The sequence below is a fragment of the Bos mutus genome, chromosome 7 (assembly GCF_027580195.1).
Source record: "Bos mutus isolate GX-2022 chromosome 7, NWIPB_WYAK_1.1, whole genome shotgun sequence".
NCBI classification, from domain to species: domain Eukaryota; kingdom Metazoa; phylum Chordata; class Mammalia; order Artiodactyla; family Bovidae; genus Bos; species Bos mutus.
Window position 1 is genome coordinate 12,627,632 of NC_091623.1, and position 20,022 is coordinate 12,647,653.

Sequence of the window (20,022 nt, forward strand, 5' to 3'; positions counted from 1 at the left end):
TTTTTTCTCTCATGTCAGGTCTTTGATTAGCTAAGAGGGCTGGACCTTATACACACACACACACACACACACACACACACACGTGTTAAATTACATGGGTGGTTGTGGTTTAGTTGCTAAGTTGTGTCCAACTCTTGTGACCCCATGGACTGTAGCTCACCAGACTCCTCGTCCATGGGATTATCCAGGCAAGAATACTGGAGTGGGTTCCCATTTCCTTTTCCAGGGGATCGTCTGGGCATGGGAAGCATGTCAAATAAGTATTATGTTGTTTCTAGAAATGATGTAAAATTCCTGGAAATCTGGTATGTCCAAATAAAGTAACTTTGACAAGCAGAGTTTTCTGATAACTTTAAGATCATAAAACTGAACTGGGTAAGAGTTTCCAGAACTAGATTCAAGCAGAACAAGAATTAAGATAGGATTGAATTATCTGATGAGGATGATTGTAATTTCTTCCAGATATAAGGAAACCTTTCCTTTTACCCAACTATGACTTATAGCCCAGATAGGGAGAAAACTAACTGTTTCATATGTCTTAATTGCAAGCCTGTTTCTAAAAATTGTACATTTTGGAGCAAGAGTCCAAATGGAGGCCCACACACCATATGTCTAAATATTTAAAAATTATAACTCAAGTGAGCAAATTGTGAAATAAAATATGTTCTATCCTCTCATCTTAAAATACACATTTATGATGACAAAGCAGAAAGTTGGCAAAATACAAAACACAACTGAATTTATTATTATACTTGTCTCTGGGCTGGTGAAGTTTGGATGAGTAACTGTTTCGTACTGTGGAGAGTACAGAGCCACTGCGTGCCACTGTGGCACACACATCCCGAATTCCCAAGTATCTCCCGAGTCAGGAAACTGGAAAATGAAGAAAACAAAAAAGAACTCCCAGGAAATACCTTGATGTTAACCATCTTACAGTAAGGTTGTCAGGTGAGTTAGTTTCTCTTTTCACCTACTGAAATTTTTCCCTGAAATTCTCTCAATGATATCCTCCCACACTCTAAAAACAGTGTTCATTTCTGACTGAAAAATCACAAACCTTTATTAAATTCAGACAGCTTTTGAGGTTGTAGGGCAAGCAGAGTAGAAAGGCACTTCCCTGAGACCTGGACAGTGTTGCTCATTAGAGTGGACATCTAGGTTAGGAATGGTGCCACGTCAGTTGAGTGCCAGACCTCAAGAGTATTGCATGCATCAGTTCAGTTCAGTCGCTCAGTCGTGTCCGACTCTTTGGGACCCCATGGACTGCAGCACGCCAGGCTTCCCTGTCCATCACCAACTCCCAGGGTTTACTCAAACTCATGTCCATTGAGTCGGTGATGCCATCCAATCATCTCATCCTCTGTCATCCCCTTCTCCTCCTGCCTTCAATCTTTCCCAGCATCAGGGTCTTTCCCAAAGAGTCAGTTCTTCCCATTAGGTGGCCAACGTATTGGAGTTTCAGCTTCAGCATCAGTCCTTCCAATGAACATTCAGGACTGATTTCCTTTAGGATGGACTGGTTGGATCTCCTTGCAGTCAAAGGGATTCTAAAGAGTGTTCTCCAACACGACAGTTCGAAGGCATCAGTTCCTCGGCACTCAGCCTTCTTTATGGTCCAACTCTCACCACTGTACATGACTATTGGAAAAACCATAGCTTTGACTAGATGGAAATTTGTTGGCAAAGTAATATTTCTGCTTTTTAATATGCTGTCTAGGTGTGTCATAGCTTTTCTTCCAAGGAGCAAGCATCTTTTAATTTTATGGCTGCAGTCATCATCTACAATGATTTTGGAGCCCCCCAAAATAAAGTCTGCCACTGTTTCCATGGTTTCCCCATCTATTTGCCATGAAGTGATGGGACCAGTCATGCTTTACTGAAGCAGCCGTGAAGAGATACCCCACGCCCAAGGTAAGAGAAACCCAAGTAAGACAGTAGGTGTTGCAAGAGGGCGTCAGAGGGCAGACACAATGAAACCATACTCACAGACAACTAGTCAATCTAATCACACTAGGACCACAGCCTTGTCTAACTCAGTGAAACTAAGCCATACCCGTGGGGCAACCCAAGATGGGCGGGTCATGGTGGAGAGATCTGACAGAATGTGGTCCACTGGAGAAGGGAATGGCAAACCACTTCAGTGTTCTTGCCTTGAGAACCCCATGAACAGTATGAAAAGGCAAAATGATAGGATACTGAAAGAGGAACTCCCCAGGTCAGTAGGTGCCCAGTATGCTACTGGAGATCAGTGGAGAAATAACTCCAGAAAGAATGAAGGGATGGAGCCAAAGCAAAAACAATACCCAGCTGTGGATGTGACTGGTGATAGAAGCAAGGTCCCATGCTGTAAAGAGCAATATTGCATAGGAACCTGGAATGTCAGGTCCATGAATCGAGGCAAATTGGAAGTGGTCAAACAAGAGATGGCAAGAGTGAATGTCGACATTCTAGGAATCAGCGAACTGAAATGGACTGGAATGGGTGAATTTAACTCAGATGACCATTATATCTACTACTGCGGGCAGGAATCCCTCAGAAGAAATGGAGTGGCCATCATGGTCAACAAGAGAGTCCAAAACGCAGTACTTGGATGCAATCTCAAAAACGACAGAATGATCTCTGTTCGTTTCCAAGGCAAACCATTCAATATCACAGTAATCCAAGTCTATGCCCCAACCAGTAATGCTGAAGAAGCTGAAGTTGAACAGTTCTATGAAGACCTACAAGACCTTTTAGAACTAATGCCCAAAAAAGATGTCCTTTTCATTATAGGGGACTGGAATGCAAAAGTAGGAAGTCAAGAAACACCTGGAGTAACAGGCAAATTTGGCCTTGGAATACGGAATGAAGCAGGGCAAAGACTAATAGAGTTTTGCCAAGAAAATGCACTGGTCATAACAAACACCCTCTTCCAACAACACAAGAGAAGACTCTACACATGGACACCACCAGATGGTCAACACCGAAATCGGATTGATTATATTCTTTGCAGCCAAAGATGGAGAAGCTCTATACAGTCAGCAAAAGCAAGACCAGGAGCCAACTGTGGCTCAGACCATGAACTCCTTATTGCCAAATTCAGATTTAAACTGAAGAAAGTAGGGAAAACCGCTAGACCATTCAGGTATGACCTAAATCAAATCCCTTATGATTATACAGTGGAAGTGAGAAATAAATTTAAGGGCCTAGATCTGATAGAGTGCCTGATGAGCTATGGAATGAGGTTCGTGACATTGTACAGGAGACAGGGATCAAGACCATCCCCATGGAAAAGAAATGCAAAAAGCAAAATGGCTGTCTGGGGAGGCCTTACAAATAGCTGTGAAAAGAAGAGAAGTGAAAAGCGAAGGAGAAAAGGAAAGATATAAGCATCTGAATGCAGAGTTCCAAAGAATAGCAATAAGAGATAAGAAAGCCTTCTTCAGCGATCAATGCAAAGAAATAGAGGAAAACAACAGAATGGGAAAGACTAGCGATCTCTTCAAGAAAATCAGAGATACCAAAGGAACATTTCATGCAAAGATAGGCTCGATAAAGGACAGAAATGGTATGGACCTAACAGAAGCAGAAGATATTAAGAAGAGATGGCAAGAATACACAGAAGAACTGTATAAAAAAGATCTTCATGACCCAGATAATCACGATGGTGTGATCACTGACCTAGAGCCAGACATCCTGGAATGTGAAGTCAAGTGGGCCTTAGAAAGCATCACTACGAACAAAGCTAGTGGAGGTGATGGAATTCCAGTTGAGCTATTCCAAATCCTGAAAGATGATGCTGTGAAAGTGCTGCACTCAATATGCCAGCAAATTGGGAAAACTCAGCAGTGGCCACAGGACTGGAAAAGGTCAGTTTTCATTTCAATCCCAAAGAAAGGCAATGCCAAAGAATGCTCAAACTACTGCACAATTGCACTCATCTCACACGCTAGTAAAGTAATGCTCAAAATTCTCCAAGCCAAGCTTCAGCAGTATGTGAACCGTGAACTTCCTGACGTTCAAGCTGGTTTTAGAAAAGGCAGAGGAACCAGAGATCAAATTGCCAACATCCGCTGGATCATGGAAAAAGCAAGAGAGTTCCAGAAAACCATCTATTTCTGCTTTATTGACTATGCCAAAGCCTTTGACTGTGTGGATCACAATCAACTGTGGAAAATTCTGAAAGAGATGGGAATACCAGACCATCTGATCTGCCTCTTGAGAAATTTGTATGCAGGTCAGGAAGCAACAGTTAGAACTGGACATGGAACAACAGACTGGTTCCAAATAGGAAAAGGAGTTCATCAAGGCTGTATATCGTCACCCTGTTTATTTAACTTATATGCAGAGTACATCATGAGAAACGCTGGACTGGAAGAAACACAAGCTGGAATCAAGATTGCTGGGAGAAATATCAATAACCTCAGATATGCAGATGAAACTACCCTTATGGCAGAAAGTGAAGAGGAACTAAAAAGCCTCTTGATGCAGGTGAAAGTGGAGAGTGAAAAAGTTGGCTTAAAGCTCAACATTCAGAAAACGAAGATCATGGCATCCGGTCCCATCACTTCATGGGAAATAGATGGGGAAACAGTGGAAACAGTGTCAGACTTTATTTTTCTGGGCTCCAAAATCACTGCAGATGGTGACTGCAGCCATGACATTAAAAGACCCTTACTCCTTGGAAGGAAAGTTATGACCAACCTAGATAGCATATTCAAAAGCAGAGACATTACTTTGCCAACAATGGTCCTTCTAGTCAAGGCTATGGTTTTTCCTGTGGTCATGTATGGATGTGAGAGTTGGACTGTGAAGAAGGCTGAGCACCAAAGAATTGATGCTTTTGAACTGTGGTGTTGGAGAAGACTCTTGAGAGTCCCTTGGACTGCAAGGAGATCCAACCAGTCCATTCTGAAGGAGATCAACCCTGGGATTTCTTTGGAAGGAATGATGCTAAAGCTGAAACTCCAGTACTTTGGCCACCTCATGCAAAGACTCATTGGAAAAGACTCTGCTGCTGGGAGGGATTAGGGGCAGGAGGAGAAGGGGACGACAGAGGATGAGATGGCTGGATGGCATCACTGACTCTTGGACGTGAGTCTCAATGAACTCCGGGAGTTGGTGATGGACAGGGAGGCCTGGCGTGCTGCGATTCATGGGGTTGCAAAGAGTCGGACACGACTGAATGACAGATCTGATCTTATCTGATGGGACTAGATGCCATGATCTTAGTTTTCTGAATGTGTTGAGTTTTAAGCCAACTTTTCACTCTCCTCTTTCACTTTCATCAAGAGGCTCTTAGTTCTTCACTTTCTGCTGTAAGAGTGGTGTCATCTGCATATCTGAGGTTATTGATACTTCTCCTGGCAATCTTGATTCCAGCTTGTGCTTCATCCATACCTGGCGTCTTGCATGATATACTCTGCATATAAGCTGAATAAGCAGGATGATAATATACAACCCTGACATACTCGTTTCCTGATTTGGAACCAGTCTGTTGTTCCATGTCTAATTCTAACTGCTGCTTCTTGACCTGCATAGTTTGATAAAAAATTGGGTGAGAGTACTTGTGATACCTGGACCCTTTTAAATAAAGTGCAGGATCAGGGCAGGGACCCTTTTTACTGTAAGGGCATTGTCACCTCAGTGTTCCATAACATAAGAATAGAAGTCTGGGAAACAATGATAGGACTCTAATCATGTGAGGTTTTATCCACTTTTAACCCCTACCACCCCTGACAACAAAACAGGGATGAGGCTGCAAACCTAGTTTAGTGATTCATGTTCATTGTTTCCATTCATTCATGTGTCTGATGCTGTTCTAGGCATAGCAGTGAGTAAGGCAGTCAGGTTTCCTGCTCTCATTGAACTCACAGTTTAGTGGGAGAAGACCAGAGATAAACAAATTATAAGTAAGATAATTTATCATAGAAATAAGTACTATGAAGAAAAACCATGAAATGGGGCAGGGATGGGCAACTTTAGCTACAGGGGTAGGGGCAGAGCTCTCTGGAGAGGTGACTTTCATGCTGAGACCCACAATAAGAGTAGGAGGCAATAATGCGAACACTGAGCATATTAGCTAACTAGATTTCTTGGTATTAGAGGATTGCTGCTGCTAAGTTGCTTCAGTTGTGTCCGACTCTGTGCGACCCCATAGACGGCAGCCCACCAGGCTCCCCTGTCCCTGGGATTCTCCAGGCAAGAACACTGGAGTGGGGTGTCATTGCCTTCTCCAATGCAGGAAAGTGAAAAGTGAAAATGAAGTCGCTCAGTCGTGTCCAACCCTTAGGATGGACTGCAGCCTACCAGGCTCCTCCATCCATGGGATTTTCCAGGTAAGAGTACTGGAGTGGGGTGCCATTGCCTTCTCCGATTAGAGGATTAAGAACCATTTTTAAAACTTCAACACTTGATGAACATCTTTCTCAAGTACTCTGGTCCACAGTCTTGCTAACGTCTACAGTGCAACAAATATAAAGTTTTTCATTCTTCTGGACTTTCTACAACACTTTGATCATTAATGCACAGAATATAAATGTAAAATTGTGATCAGGCCAAATCTCACTTGAATTCAGAATATAACCTATAAAACATCACTTTAATAGAATTTTTATATCAGCTACCTTGCTGTTCTTTCTCAAATAGCAAAGTAATAAAAACTGTCTTTGCTGTTTCTAATGTTTTTCTGTAACTGATCTTAACATGAAAAGCTTAATTTCACTAGGTAAGTTTAAAAAAAAAAAGCTAAATCTATATAGAATAAAAATTTAGTCATTTACATGAGATTTTTAATGAAAGCATACTTGAAGTTCTAAGTTCTCAGTCAACTAATGCACTTCATAGCCTGAAACAAAGCAAAATCTTTTTTTCATTTGAAAAAAGGAAATTTACCAGTTGGTTTTAAAATAAATATGCATATATAATTTGGGATTTTTTTGGTAAACCTTAAATATTTTTTCATATAATAGAATCAATGTAAAATAATTTTTCCTTTCAATATTTTGAAATTATAAAAGAGAATCATTAGACTTATTTTTAGTACTTTATTGTTGCTTGTGCCAGACAGCATACAAAATGATGTATATGCATCATTTCATGTAATTGTCAATAAACCTTGCATGGATTAGTATAAGGTAATACTAAGAATTCTTATTTTGTATTTGAGGAAATGAGCAAAGTTAGGTATCTTGTCCAAAGTCACACACAGTGTGAAACTGTGGAAAGAGATGTTGAACCTAGGCCGGCTGACTTCAGAATCGCCTTAATGCTTGAGATTGACAAGTTTCTCGATATTTCATACTACTTTATCCTTTATAATATTGTCATGATAGCATTCATACATAATCTGAATGTTGCTTAATTCTTAGTTTCTTCAGAAATTCAGTATTGAATTTTTAAAATATAATTGTAAGTTTTATATCATTTTAATATAATCCTATAATTTTATAGAACAAATTATATAATTTTAATATTCTACAATTTTATATAACATATACAATTATATATTTTTAAATAATTTTATATAACATAAAATTGTATACTTTTAATATAATTTTTGTAAAATAAACTTTATTCTAAAACATATCCCAAACTGCAAGACACAAGTACTGTTGAAACAGGTAAATGTATATGTACATTTTGTGGTGAAACAAAAAATCTTGACCTTTAAGAAGTCTCTGTTGATAAAACCCAATTTAAAGATTTGTTTCCAAATTACATATATAAACTCTAGCATAATTCTAAAAACAGTCAAAGTAAAACACAAAACTATGTGAACTGTGAATTCGAGTATAAAAACAAGATATATGTACATTTGAATCTGTGCAGAGTGCTTCAAATTAATTGTAGTCTAATTTCAAACAAATTGATCACACAACCAAGTCCACAAGTCATAGGCTAATGAACAGATTTTATTAAATGACAAAAGTGATTTATTTCCAAATCTCCTGTGTGATCTGGCAACTGCCACCTCTTATCTTTCCATACTCAAAGATAAATAGGGTTCTCTCACATCTGATGTTAACCATCACGTGGTTTGTTAGATTTGGGGCATTTTTGATTGAGACTTCCTCATTAAATTTGCTTTCCTGTGACATCTTTCTTCATCTGTTCGTCTTCTAAATATTTCAGGTACCAAAATCTCATTACTACACGACTGTGTAATTATGGTAGCTTCCTTCATTCAAGTGGACATTTAGAGTTCTCTTCAAATAAATGAAAAAGAATAGCAGAAAACTCGATAAGAACAAGTTAACTTCATAAATACACTTCTTTATCCTTTAATCAGTTCAGTACAATTTCTCAGTTGTGTCTGACTCTCTGCGACTCATGGACTGCAGCACTCCAGGCCTCCCTGTTCATCACCAACTCCCGGAGTTTACCCAAACTCATGTCCATTGAATTGGTGATGCCATCCAACCATCTCACCCTCTGTAGTCCCCTCCTCCTCCCACCTTCAGACTTTCCTAGCATCGGGGTCTTTTCCAATGAGTTAGTCCTTTGCATCAGGTGGCCAAAGTATTGAAGTTTCAGCTTCAGCATCAGTCCTCCCAATGAATATTCAGGACTGATTTCCTTTAGGATGGATTGGTTGGATCTCCTTTCAGTCCAAGGGGCTCTCAAGAGTCTTCTCCAACACCACAGTTCAAAAGCATCAATTCTTCGGCGTTCAGCTTTCTTTATAGTCCAACTCTCACATCCATACATGACTACTGGAAAAACCATAGCTTTGACTAGATAGACCTGTGTTGGCAATGTAATGTCTCTGCTTTTTAACATGCTGTCTAGATTAGTCATAACTTTTCTTCCAAGGAGCAAGCGTCTTTTAACCTCTTGAAATAGTAACTCCCCAGGTTAGAGTTTTAGAGCTTGGATGTAGTAAAAGTTCAGAATGTAGTAAAGGGGACAAAAGTCAGTCCTATAGAGATGTAGGTACATTTAAAAATTCTGTTAAATATGTAAATGGGTTAATGCATTGGGCAGAGGACACATTTAATCATGTCTCTTCTGACTCATCCCTTCTTAGTTGCTTTTTTCTTTAGGAAATTAACATTTTAGTTAGTTTTAGATGGAGAAAATCGCTATCATTAGGGAATTTCTCTGGCTTGTCAATGGTAACGTAGGAAACTAGTTGTTAACATAGGAAAGTGAAATAATAAGTGGTGGTGAACTATCAGAAAAGTCAATTTTCCAAATTTGCTTTTATTAGCAGACTGTTTCTCTACCTCAGTATAATTTTCTAGCTATTTATAAGATCCCGCCTTGACATTAGCAGTGTTAGATATAGTATTCTGGTTAGTATTCTCAAAATGCAATGGCTTTAAGGTGAGGGAATTTATCATGGCTATTGATATTTTCTGGAAGTTTATAGTATGTACAGGTTTTTGAAATCCATCCTCCTAGTTTAAGTCTGAACAAATGAGGCTCAGCGACAACAACCTGTTGAGTCATATCATGACAGCAAGATCATAACCCCCAGTCTCTGTCTGCTAGTATTGTGGTCACTGTGACTACACTATACTGTATCTAATCAGGTCTTTATTCATTTTAAAAATAACCAAAATATCTTCATAAGAAAAAGTAACAAAACTTTGAAAGTTAATATCTGAAGGTTTTTTTTTTTTCTTGGATAGAGTTTATGCATATTCTTTATTAGGAATATACCTCTATCTTCCTTTTTAGGATGAGTCAAATATTTATGTTTTATTTCACTTAAACGTAAAACCTAAAACTTTAACACTCTTAGAACTAAAAGAGGAAAATTTCCTTGACACTGATTTTTGGCAATGACTTTCTGGATATGACAGCAAAAGCAAAATAAATAAGTGGGATTATATCAGACTTAAAGACTGCTGCACAGCAAAGGAAATATTCAGCCAAAAGGAAAAGCAACAATATTTGTTTTTCTCTTTCTGACTTCACTCTGTATCACAGACTCTAGGTTCATCCACATCACTACAAATGACTCCAAATGTTGTACCTTTTTATTGCTGAGTAATATTCCATTGTATATATGCACCACATCTTCTTTATCCATTTCCTCTGTCAATGGACATTTAGGTTGCTTCTGTGTTCTGGCTATTGTAAATAGTGATTCAGTGAATATTGGGGTGCATGTGTCTTTTTGAATTTTTAATGCATATATGAAGAATCTAGAAAAAATGATACAGATGAACCTGTTAGCAGGGTGGGAATGGAGACACAGACATAGGGAATGGACATGTGGAGATGGGGGGAGGGAAGGGGGCGGAAAAATGGAATTGATGTGTATACCCTGCTGCTGCTGTTTAGTCACTATGTCACGTCCAGCTCTTTGCAACCCCATGGACTGCCAGGCTCCTCTGTCCATGGGGTTTCCCAGCAAGAATACTGGAGTGGGTTGCCATGTCCTTTTCCAGGGGTATATACACTACTATGTGTAAAATAGCTATCTACTGGGAACCTGCTGCATAGAGCGGACAGCTCAGCTAGGTGCTCTGCGGGGACCTAGAGGGATGGGCTTGGGGGGAGGTGAGAAGGAGGTTCAAGAGGGAGGGGATATATGTATCGGATCAGATCAGATCAGTTGTTCAGTCATGTCCAACTCTTTGCGACCCCATGAATCGCAGCACACCATGCCTCCCTGTCCATCACCAACTCCCGGAGTTCACTCAGACTCACGTCCATCGAGTCAGTGATGCCATCCAGACATCTCAGCCTCTGTCGTCCCCTTCTCCTCTTGCCCCCCATCCCTCCCAGCATCAGAGTCTTTTCCAATGAGTCAACTCTTTGCATGAGGTGGCCAAAGTACTGGAGTTTCAGCTTTAGCATCATTCCTTCCAAAGAAATCCCAGGGATGAACTCCTTCAGAATGGACTGGTTGGATCTCCTTGCAGTCCAAGGGACTCTCAAGAGTCTTCTCCAACACCACAGTTCAAAAGCATCAATTCTTTGGCGCTCAGCCTTCTTCACAGTCCAACTCTCACATCCATACATGACCACAGAAAAACCATAGCCTTGATTAGACGAACCTTTGTTGGCAAAGTAATGTCTCTGCTTTTGAATATGCTATCTAGGTTGGTCATAACTTTCCTTCCAAGGAGTAAGCGTCTTTTAATTTCACAGTTGCAGTCACCATCTGCAGTGATTTTGGAGCCCAGAAAAATAAAGTCTGACACTGTTTCCACTGTTTCCCCATCTATTTCCCATGAAGTGGTGGGACCGGATGCCATGATCTTCGTTTTCTGAATGTTGAGCTTTAAGCCAACTTTTTCACTCTCCACTTTCACCTGCATCAAGAGGCATTTTAGTTCCTCTTCACTTTCTGCCATAAGGGTGGTGTCATCTGCATATCTGAGGTTATTGATATTTCTCCCAGCAATCTTGATTCCAGCTTGTGTTTCTTCCAGTCCAGCGTTTCTCATGATGTACTCTGCATATAAGTTAAATAAACAGGGTGACGATATACAGCCTTGACGTACTCCTTTTCCTATTTGGAACCAGTCTGTTGTTCCATGTCCAGTTCTAACTGTTGCTTCCTGACCTGCATACAAATTTTTCAAGAGGCAGATCAGGTGGTCTGGTATTCCCATCTCTTTCAGAATTTTCCACAGTTGATTGTGATCCACACAGTCAAAGGCTTTGGCATAGTCAATAAAGCAGAAATAGATGGTTTTCTGGAACTCTCTTGCTTTTTCCATGATCCAGCGGATGTTGGCAATTTGATCTCTGGTTCCTCTGCCTTTTCTAAAACCAGCTTGAACATCAGGAAGTTCACGGTTCACATTTGCTGAAGCCTGGCTTGGAGAATTTTGAGCATTACTTTACTAGCATGCGAGATGAGTGCAATTGTGCGGTAGTTTGAGCATTCTTTGGCATTGCCTTTCTTTGGGATTGGAATGAAAACTGACCTTTTCCAGTCGTGTGGCCACTGCTGAGTTTTCCAAATTTGCTGGCATATTGAGTGTAGCACTTTCACAGCATCATCTTTCAGGATTTGGAATAGCTCAACTGGAATTCCATCACCTCCACTAGCTTTGTTCGTAGTGATGCTTTCTAAGGCCTACTTGACTTCACATTCCAGGATGTCTGGCTCTAGGTCAGTGATCACACCATCGTGATTATCTGGGTTGTGTAGATCTTTTTTGTACAGTTCTTCTGTGTATTCTTGCCATCTCTTCTTAATATCTTCTGCTTCTGTTAGGTCCATACCATTTCTGTCCTTTATCGAGCCTATCTTTGCATGAAATGTTCCTTTGGTATCTCTGATTTTCTTGAAGAGATCCCTAGTCTTTCCCATTCTGTTGTTTTCCTCTATTTCTTTGCATTGATCACTGAAGAGGCTTTCTTATCTCTTCTTGCTATTCTTTGGAACTCTGAATTCAGATGTTTATATCTTTCCTTTTCTCCTTTGCTTTTCGCTTCTCTTCTTTTCACAGCTATTTGTAAGGCCTCCCCAGACAGCCATTTTGCTTTTTGCATTTCTTTTCCATGAGGATGGTCTTGATCCCTGTCTCCTGTACAATGTCACGAACCTCATTCCATAGCTCATCAGGCACTCTATCTATCAGATCTAGGCCCTTAAATCTATTTCTCACTTCCACTGTATAATCATAAGGGATTTGATTTAGGTCATACCTGAATGGTCTAGCGGTTTTCCCTACTTTCTTCAGTTTAAGTCTGAATTTGGCAATAAGGAGTTCATGGTCTGAGCCACAGTCGGCTCCTGGTCTTGTTTTTGCTGACTGTATAGAGCTTCTCCATCTTTGGCTGCAAAGAATATAATCAATCTGATTTCGGTGTTGACCATCTGGTGGTGTCCATGTGTAGAGTCTTCTCTTGTGTTGTTGGAAGAGGGTGTTTGTTATGACCAGTGCATTTTCTTGGCAAAACTCTATTAGTCTTTGCCCTGCTTCATTCCGTATTCCAAGGCCAAATTTGCCTGTTACTCCAGGTGTTTCTTGACTTCCTACTTTTGCATTCCAGTCCCCTATAATGAAAAGGACATCTTTTTTGGGCATTAGTTCTAAAAGGTCTTGTAGGTCTTCATAGAACTGTTCAACTTCAGCTTCTTCAGCGTTACTGGTTGGGGCATAGACTTGGATTACTGTGATATTGAATGGTTTGCCTTGGAAACGAACAGAGATCATTCTGTCGTTTTTGAGATTGCATCCAAGTACTGCGTTTTGGACTCTCTTGTTGACCATGATGGCCACTCCATTTCTTCTGAGGATTCCTGCCGCAGTAGTAGATATAATGGTCATCTGAGTTAAATTCACCCATTCCAGTCCATTTCAGTTCGCTGATTCCTAGAATGTCGACATTCACTCTTGCCATCTCTTGTTTGACCACTTCCAATTTGCCTTGATTCATGGACCTGACATTCCAGGTTCCTATGCAATATTGCTCTTTACAGCATGGGACCTTGCTTCTATCACCAGTCACATCCACAGCTGGGTATTGTTTTTGCTTTGGCTCCATCCCTTCATTCTTTCTGGAGTTATTTCTCCACTGATCTCCAGTAGCATATTGGGCACCTACCGACCTGGGGAGTTCCTCTTTCAGTATCCTATCATTTTGCCTTTTCATACTGTTCGTGGGGTTCTCAAGGCAAGAACACTGAAGTGGTTTGCCATTCCCTTCTCCAGTGGACCACATTCTGTCAGATCTCTCCACCATGACCCGCCCGTCTTGGGTTGCCCCACGGGTATGGCTTAGTTTCATTGAGTTAGACAAGGCTGTGGTCCTAGTGTGATTAGATTGACTAGTTGTCTGTGAGTATGGTTTCATTGTGTCTGCCCTCTGATGCCCTCTTGCAACACCTACCGTCTTACTTGGGTTTCTCTTACCTTGGGCGTGGGGTATCTCTTCACGGCTGCTCCAGCAAAGAGTAGCCAATGCTCCTTACCTTGGATGCAGCGCACGGGCGGTGCAGGTGGCTGCGACGGGCATGCTAAAGTGCAGAAAGCTTGGCCGAGAGTAGCTACCCCACGTCCGAGGTCAGAGGCAGAAGCTGGGAGGACCCCATGCCTGAAGGGCGGTGGCCAATAGAAGTTACCCCACGTCCGTGGTCAGGGGCAGCGGCCGAGAGTGCTAGACTGCGACGGCGCAGGAACGGCCGAGAGGAGCTACCCCACGTCCGAGGTCAGGGGTGGCGACGAGAGGAGTTACCCTGCGTCCTAGGCACAGGAGGGCCTTGGAGGAGCTATCCCATGTTGAAGGTCAGGAAGGGCGGCGGTGAGGAGATACCCCTCGTCCAAGGTAAGGATATATGTATACATATGGCTAATTCATTTTGCTGTACAGCAGAAATTAACACAACATTGTAAAGCAACTATGCTGCTGCAGCTAAGTCGCTTCAGTCGTGTCCAACTCTGTGTGACCCCATAGACGGCAGCCCACCAGGCTCCTCCGTCCATGGGATTTTCCAGGCAAGAGTACTGGAGTGGGGTGCCATTGCCTTCTCCAAAGTGACTATACTGCAATTTTAAAAAAGAATAGAAAAAGCAAGCATTAAAAAGCAACCTATGGAATTGAGATAGTATTTTTAAACCATGCCTATTAAGTGCTTAATGACCAAAATAGAAAGAATTCCTATAACTCAATATCAAAAAACAAAGGACTTTAATAAATATTAATATATTTCCAAAGGATACTTAGAAATGGCCAACATGTATCTGAAAAGATGCTCAACATCACTAATTAAGAAATGCAAATCAAAACTACAATGAAGTATCTTATACCTGTTAGGATGCTGCTTATTTAAAAAATAATGTGTTGATAAGTATTGAGGAAAGGGAACCCTTGTACTCTGAGTGGGGATGTAAATTTTTCAGCCACCATTTAAGAGTGTTTAGTCTCCTCAAAAAATTAAAAATAGAACACCATATATAGTCCAGCTGTTGCCCTCATGGATATGTATTCAAAGGAATTGAAATAGGATCTTGACGGGATACCTGCCGTCTTGTGTTTACTGCAGCATTATTCACAATATTCAAGACATGGAAACAATGTGAATGTTCACTTATGAATGAATAAAGAAAATGCAGTGTATATGTACAGTTAAATGTTATTCAGCCTTAAACAAGGGAATCCTGCCATTTCCAACAATGTGGATGGGCCTGGGGAACATTATGTTAACTAAAAGCAGCCAGACACAAAGATGAATATTGCATGTGGAGTCTAAAAATCATCAAATCATCAATCTAGAAACAGTAGAAAGGTATTTGCAGGAGTTGGAGGAAATGAGATCATATTCAAAGGGCAGAAAGTTTGAAAGTGAAAGTGAAGTCGCTCAGTCGTATCCGACTCTTTGCGACCCCATAGACTGTAGCCTACCAGCCTCCTTTGTCTGTGGGATTTTCCAGGCAAGGGTACTGGAGTGGGTTGCCATTTCCTTCTCCAGGAGATCTTCCCAACCCAGGGATTGAACCTGGGTCTCCTGCATTGCAGGCAGACGCTTTACCATCTGAGCCACCAGGGAAGCTAGAGAAAGTTTGAATTATGTAATAATTTCTGGAGACATCATTCAGCATGCTTCCCTGATAATTCAGCAGGTAAAGAATCCTCCTGCAATCCAGGAGACACAGGAGACTCAGGTTTGATCCCTGGGTTGGGATGATACTCTGGGGAGGAAATGGCAACACACTCCAGTGTTCTTGCCTGGGAAAACCATGGACAGGGGAGCCTGCTGGGCTACGGTCCATAGGGTCACAAAGAGTCGGGCATGACTGAACCACTGAGCAAGCACATTATTCAGCACAGCGCCTAGAGCTAATAATACTGTATTCTTTGCACAGACATGTACATAACAAACTGGGCGAGAGGAAACTTTGGGAGGTGGTGGATATGTCTATGTTCCTGGTGGTCTCATGGGTGCAGCTTATCCCCAAGCTTAGTGATGTGTACAAACAAAATACGTAGAGCTCTTTACAAGTCAGTCATACCTCAAATGCTTTAAAACAAAGCATGTAGACTTTAAGAATTTTGCTGCTCTTTGCTGCTGTTCACTCACTGGGAATAGACTGGTGCTGTGATTTCTGGAGGCCTTTAGGCTTCCCTGTGCCATTCAGACTGATGGAGAAGCAGCATACCCTGGGGAGGGGTGTGTTCTCACTCTGCTCCACAGCTGTCGTGTCCACCAACCTGGCCAGAGGTGTGGTCTGCACACACCTCCACCCAACCTACATCTCCCCCTTTAATCTTAGCCTTGGAGTAGACATGGGAGTCCTCTGGGACACTGAGTAAAATCACAGCATTTTAATCAGCATATTCACTTCGTAGTTTTACTTGCCTTTTGATGGAGGAGGAAGTCTCATCTCAGGGATGTAACCAATTAATTACTGTGCGTGTGTGCTAAATTGCTTCAGTCATGTCTGACTCTGTGGGACCCTATGGACTGCTCGGCTCCCTCTTTCCATGGGATTTTCCAGGCAAGAATACTGGAATGGGTTGCCGTGCCCTCTTTCAGGGGATCTTCCTGACCCAGGGATCAAACCTGAGTCTCTTATGTCTCCTGGCAGCAGGTTCTTTATCACTAGCACCATCTGGGAAGCCCGATTGTTATGGAGCAATCATCAAATACTCAGGTTTCAGTAATATGCTGGACTATGATTTATTATTTTCCTTAAGAAATGTATTGTTGTTTAGTCGCTAAGTCATGTTCAACTCTTTGCGACCTCACGGACTGCAGCATGCCAGGCTCCTCTGTCTGCCACTATCTCCCAGAATTTACTCAGATTCATGTCCGTTGAGTCGGTGATGCCATCCAACCATCTCACCCTCTGTCATCCCCTTCTCTTCTGCCTTCAATCTTTCCCAGCATCAGGGTCTTTTTCAATGACTCGGCTCTTTGCATCAGGTGGTCAGATTATTGGAGCTTCAGCATCAGTCCTTCCAATGAATATTCAGGGTTGATTTCCTTTAGGATGGACTTGTTGAATCTCCTTGCAGTCCAAGGGACTCTCAAGAGTCTTCTCAAGCACCACAGTTCAAAAGCATCAATTCTTTGGTGCTCAGCCTTTCTTACAGTCCCACTCTCCAGTAGTCATGTACGGATGTGAGAGTTGGACCATAAAGAAATGTATACTATTTTAATTTTGAATGCCCAGTGACTAATTAGTTTTAGCTGGATATGACTGCCTTACCAGCAACAGTCTCCCCATTCCCTCACATCAGATATTGAAATAATTGACTGTGTAGATGACAAACACTGCATTGTTATGTTTTAATGAATTAGGTTTGCAGAAATTCATAGATGAAATGAGCATGCATCTATAATATTTAAATTATTTATAGATTTTTAGAAGTCTTAGAAGCCTAAATATGTTTAACCACACTGAGGAACTGTTGAAGAGGTGGAGGTGGCTTGTTATAAAGCAAGGAGTTCACATTTCATCCATGTAGAGAATCGATAATGAAAGAGGAAAGGGCGTACTCTCACCCTCCCCTCCTCTCCCTCATTGTTTGAAAACATTGGGAAGAAAACTAAACACTTAAAATATTCAATCAAATATTAATAAGATATTAGTAGATATTTGTCTCAGTGCTACAAGATGTGGAATAAAAAACCCAGAGTGAACTCAGGGTTTTCAAGGATCATTTGCCTACCTGATATGAAATAAAATAAAAGGGGGAAAAACACCCTGAAAAACAAACACCAAAAGGATGCAATGCAAACTAAAGAAGTTGGGGGTAAAACTTAAAGCAGCTAAAAGTTCCGTGGGTCTCCGTGGGAACTGACGGAGATTGGGGGACTGGTACAAGGGAGGCAGGCAGTGGGGCCTCGTTCTGAGCAGGCTGTTAGTGGGTGCTATATTGACTAAGGAACCACCTGTTGCAGATTCGGTGGTATGTGTTTATTAACATTGCTCCTGTAACAGGACTGGAGGGACCCATGGGGAGGGATACAAGTAGGAAGAGGTCGAGGAAGACTACTGTTAACTGAATATAAATGATGGGCTTGAATGTAAACAATGGGTCTTGTGGTAGAGGCAAGGAGAGTAGTTAGCCCCAAAGCAAAACATCTTGAAAGATTGCTTAATGGAGAAATGGAATTCTTTAATCAAATTGTAATCATTCATTACAGGAAAGATTGCAGTGATTGTGAGGTGCCATTATCACTTGCCACAGTAGTATAAGATTTGTATCAGCTTGGCTTTTAGTTAGTTATGTTTTCCTGGAGTCTTTTTTTTGTCTTAATAATGTTTCAGAAAAGATTGGAATCTTTTCTTACCAGTGCCAGTTATTCCTTAAGGAATAAAGTAGCTGTTTCAAGAACCACATTAATCCTTTTTACACTAATAACTATTTATGAAGGTACATTAATTTTTAAAATAATTCTACATATACCTTAATTACAAGGACTAATTGTAGGTACTAGAGATAACAGAACCCCCAAATGAGAAAGACATATAGACATGATTTAATGTAATTCTACTTACAAAAGTTGTAGGAATTTCTGATTAAACAAGTTAGATTTCATTTGATCATGATAATGCATGCTTCAGTTCAGTTGCTCAGTTGGTTCCAACTCTTTGTGACCCCATGGACTCTAGCATGCTAGGCTTCCCAGTCCGTCACCAACTCCCAGAGCTTGCTCAAACTCATGTCCATTGAATTGGTGATGGCATCCAACCATCTCATACTCTGTCGTCCCCTTCTTCCCCTGCCTTCAGTCTTTCCCAGCATCAGGATCATTTCTAATGAGTCAGTTCTTTGCATCAGGTGGCCCAAGTATTGGAGCTTTAGCATCAGTCCTTCCAATGAATATTTAGGACTGATTTCCTTTAGGATGGACTGGTTGTATCTCCTTGCAGTCCAAGGGACTCTGAAGAGTCTTCTCCAACACCACAGTTCAAAAGCATCAGTTATTCAGTGCTCAGCTTTCTTTATGGTCCAACTCTCATATCCATATATGACTACTGGGAAAAAACATAGCTTTGACTAGATGGACCTTTGTTGGCAAAGTAATGTCTCTGCTTTTTAAAACGCTGTCTAGGTTTGTCAATAGCTTTTCTTCCAAGGAGCAAGTGTCTTTTAATTTCATGACTGCAGTCACCATCTGCAGTGATTTTGGAGCCCAAGAGAATAAAGTCTTGCACTGTTTCCATTGTTTCCCCATCTGTTTGCCATGAAGTGATGGGACCAGATACTATGATCTTAGTTTTCTGAATGTTGAATTTTAAGCCAGGCTTTTCATTCTCCTCTTCATCTTCATCAAGAGGCTCCTTGCTTGGATAACTAATTTCTTCATTGACCTGTTCCTTTCTATGTACTCTTCTATTAATGAAAGGAAAATAGATTTTTAAAAAGTCCCCTTCTTGAAGTTTCCATTCTCATACCCCTATCTTTTAAAAATCATTTTGTTTATTTTGTTTTAGGGTATGCTGAGTCCTCACTGCTGGGAGGGCTTTTGTCTAGTTTCAGTGAGTGGACCTACTCTCTAGATGCTGTGTGAGGGCTTTGTATTGTGGTGGCTCCTCTTGTTACACAGCACAGGCTCTGGGCACTCAGGCTTCAGTGATTGTTGCACATGGGCTCAACAGTTGTGGCTCTCAGGCTTAGTTGCTCCTTAGCATGTGGAATCTTCCTGTTCCAGGGATTGAACCCATGTCTCTTTCATTGGCAGGCAGATTCTTTACCACTGAGCCACCAGGGAAACCCTCATACCTACCCTCATCTTAATTCATCCTCTTTGCCTTAAACGTGACTTGAAAAATCACGTTTTTGTAATGAAGGCAGAATCTGTCAAATTCTAACTACAGGAAAAGGAGTGTGCTCAGGGTGCATAGATGGATGGAATTACCTCAAAGGAAGACAGAGGAGCCAACCTTGCACATATGTTTCTTGGTTGTTTGCAGCAAGATTCCTCTGGTCTCATCTCTGCTGGAATGTAAAGGTCAAAGTGAACTTCACACAGCCAACTTCTCATCTCTGTATGTTGGCTAAATGTCTTAGGATGATAAAGTTTAACTAATGGGAAACTAATCTAATTCTGTTTGCTTCTTAGAAATGTGCAGATTATGCTTTCCGGTTGAAACAGTTCTATATACAAACATCTTA

General features: G+C 41.1%; 1 non-coding gene across 1 annotated transcript; it reads right to left on the reverse strand.

Annotated features, from left to right (window-relative positions):
* Window positions 1-15,370: 15,370 nt before the first annotated feature.
* Window positions 15,371-15,442, reverse strand: TRNAC-GCA (transfer RNA cysteine (anticodon GCA)). The gene has a single exon. It is a non-coding gene; the product is annotated as a tRNA-Cys (tRNA).
* Window positions 15,443-20,022: the final 4,580 nt, after the last annotated feature.